General features: G+C 37.1%; 1 pseudogene; it reads right to left on the bottom strand.

Annotated features, from left to right (window-relative positions):
* Positions 1 to 980: 980 nt before the first annotated feature.
* Positions 981 to 2,371, bottom strand: LOC145005331 (nucleolar GTP-binding protein 1 pseudogene; annotated as a pseudogene).
* Positions 2,372 to 3,146: the final 775 nt, after the last annotated feature.

Genomic DNA, 3,146 nt, shown 5'->3' on the forward strand with positions numbered 1-3,146 from the left:
CTTTATTATTGTGATTTAAATCGGAGCATGACTTAACTGTCATGGCTCGAGTTGTAGCCAGAATTCTCTTGGAGGGAGAGCGTGAGTTTGCGTATAGATCTATACTGGATTGACAATCCTACACCTTGCTGCTAGCTACAGCCGGACCTGCAGGTCTGCGGGTGCCAAACGTCATTCCATTATTACGACCATTCATTATGTCGTTGTTACTAGTCAATAGTATGGTGCAATTTATCACGTAATGCCTTAATATAAATCCGGTTTAAGGTAGTTAGTACAGCAGTAGTTCTTATCATACAAAGGCTACAGTACTACATTAATTTACCCATTACATATTTTTAGTGATAACCTCACTTAAAACGTTTATGTACAAACTATATTTTGATAAATGATAGTTACATTTGGGAAATTACACATTTTTACATCAAGCGAACATACAAAACAGTCAGGCCTTGGTAGAAGGCTTCTTTGATAGAAAATATAGGATTTTCTGAGAGATTCAAACTTTTACAAACGATTGCAAACTTTTACAAACGATTGCAAACTTTTACAAACGATTGCAACTTTTACATACATTTTACAAACTTATACTTGATACATGTTCAAACATTTTTGAATGACAAATACAGACACTAAAATACTTATGAACTCACCAGCTTAATGCTGATAAACTCTTTCAAAATAACTTGTATTCTCAGGTCATCAGTAGACAGGTACCGATGCCAGCTTTTGAGAAGATGGAGCGCTTTCAAGACTCATCTTATTATTTTGATATACGTTATTTTTGGTGTCTATAATGTACATAACACACTTGTATTAAAATTATATATTTAATGTAATGGATGATGTTGTTTGCTTATTTACATTTACTGTGTTGTGATACTTACATGACGTCCTCTGCCCCAGAACGTTTCCGCCGTTCTTGGTTTTGGGGTGTGACAAAATCAGTTATTGACAAAAGCATTTTTATGGAACAAAACCTATCTGAAAAGCAAATTCAATGTCAGAATGACTCTATCTCCCTCATTCTTTTTAGCAGCCTTATGCCTCTTGTGAACTGAACTCTTTCCCATTTTAAATGCCTTCAACTTTTGAGCTGAGTCCTTATACCCTTCATCCGGAACCAATTCATGCACAGGTGGCCTTGATATTGACCTTGACCTTGACATTGACCTTGACTTTGACCTTATCTTCATCTTTTTATTTGACCCTTCATCATCATCCACATCCATTCCATCACCATGATCAGATGACCTCTCCTTCTTTCTCCCCCTTGACTCACTTCTCACCCTTTACATTGCTTTTGATGGATCAAGCCCTAATGATGACAGTTCTCATCCTATTCTTTCAGATGTAAATCTCTTGTCTTTATCGAATTTTCTTGGAACAATTGGTCTGCTTTCAGCTGTGATTTTCTTGATTCTATGTTCACGAATTTATAATATACTTTTCTTTTTCCTGATTTCGTTAAGCTCTTGCTGTTGTTCTGGAGTTAAATCCTCACCTTCCATTTCTTCATCTTCTCCATCTCCCTGTTCTTGAAGAAGCCCTTCTTCTTTCTCCAATTCCTCAAGCCTCTGTAGAATATCCTGATCAATAAAATTAAACGCGTTATGCCCATCGAGGATTTCAGACATGTTATCTTCCTTCCATTTATCATCAACTAAAAGATAATGTTTCTTCAAACTTGCAGAATAAACACCCGCTCCACCATTTTCATTCTCATTATCCATTTCGAGCTTCCTCTTCACCTTTTCAGCTTCCATGGCTTTAGCTTCAAGAACACTTTTAGGTATACAAACAAGTCTTTCCTTCTGATCACGTGGCTTTGGCATTGCAACATGAAACCGATTCAAACACTTGTTGATTTTCTTTGACTTCGTTTTGACTTCAACTCTCTAATCCAACAGCCTCTCACAAGCTGCATTTTTTACCACGATTATCCCTTCTTCAGTCAAAGTACTCATGGTCAACAACACTTAGTTGACCTTGTATTATAAACAATTGAAATAGTCCTTGTATATATTAATAATCTGATACATGTGCTTGACAGATAGCTTCCTAAACAACAGCTAGTTCTAAGCCAATAGCTATAAGCTGAAACAGCCAAAAGGACATGAATTACATACTTAGAATAGCCTTGTTGCTGCTTGTTTTTGAACTTGTGAAAATCAAAGTAGTTACGAACATAATCAACTGTTGAAATTAACATGAACATTATATACGCAAAAAATGTATATGATGATTATGGTACACTATGTATAATATAAGGGCGTACCTTGAACTCATAGTTATGTGTTTCTGCGAATTTTGTAGCAAAAGCAAGAGAAAGCAGAAGGGTCAGAAAGAGGTTGGATCGAGATATGGACATCATGGGGATCTTGTGTTGAGGTTTGGAGCTTGTTTCTGAACACTTCGGAGTGAAGAAGCATGAAGGTTAATTTGTGTTTAGATGACGATGATGGGTGGATTTATATATAGAGGAAGAAGATGGAGAGGAATAAGACTACCCAATTGCTGGTTTCTATGAAGGATTTTGTGAGGTCCGCATCCCTAGTTCTTTGAAGCGGAGTTTAAGAATTATAAGAAAAGAACGTAAGAATGAGGTTTAGATGAGACCGTCGGTGAGGAAAAAGAAGTGATGATAGAAACTAGGGTTATTGGCTCACGAAAATGATGAATTGAAGAACTAAACTTAAACCCTCTACAAACAAGGTATGTGTATGCAGACAAATCGATATGTGAATAATGGAGTAGTAGTGGTGGCCATCATCTCCATCGTCGATCGCAGACATTAAGGGAGGGGAATAACGAACCCTAGAAGGCCATTACATTGAGTAGTCGCACATTTAGAGAATGAAAAGTAATGAAGTGGTAAATCGGTGGCTATTGTTTTAGCGATCCGGTGGGGGACTGTTTAATTTAGAAGGAGAAGAATGATTTTAGAAAGAGAAGAAAACCAGAAGGGTGATTAGGGTTTTCCAGAGAGAGAGAGAGAGAGAGAGAGAGAGAGAGAGAGAGTGCAGAGGTAGAGGAAGAGGGTTGTAGGGTTTTTTGTTTGAGGATTTTAGAAGGAGAAAAAAGAGATGAATCAGGCGAAGAAGGATTATTAGGGTTTTTTGTTAGAGGATTTTAGAAGCAGAAGG

The sequence above is a fragment of the Lactuca saligna genome, chromosome 1, assembly GCF_052625555.1.
Source record: "Lactuca saligna cultivar CGN05327 chromosome 1, ASM5262555v1, whole genome shotgun sequence".
NCBI classification, from domain to species: Eukaryota; Viridiplantae; Streptophyta; class Magnoliopsida; order Asterales; family Asteraceae; genus Lactuca; species Lactuca saligna.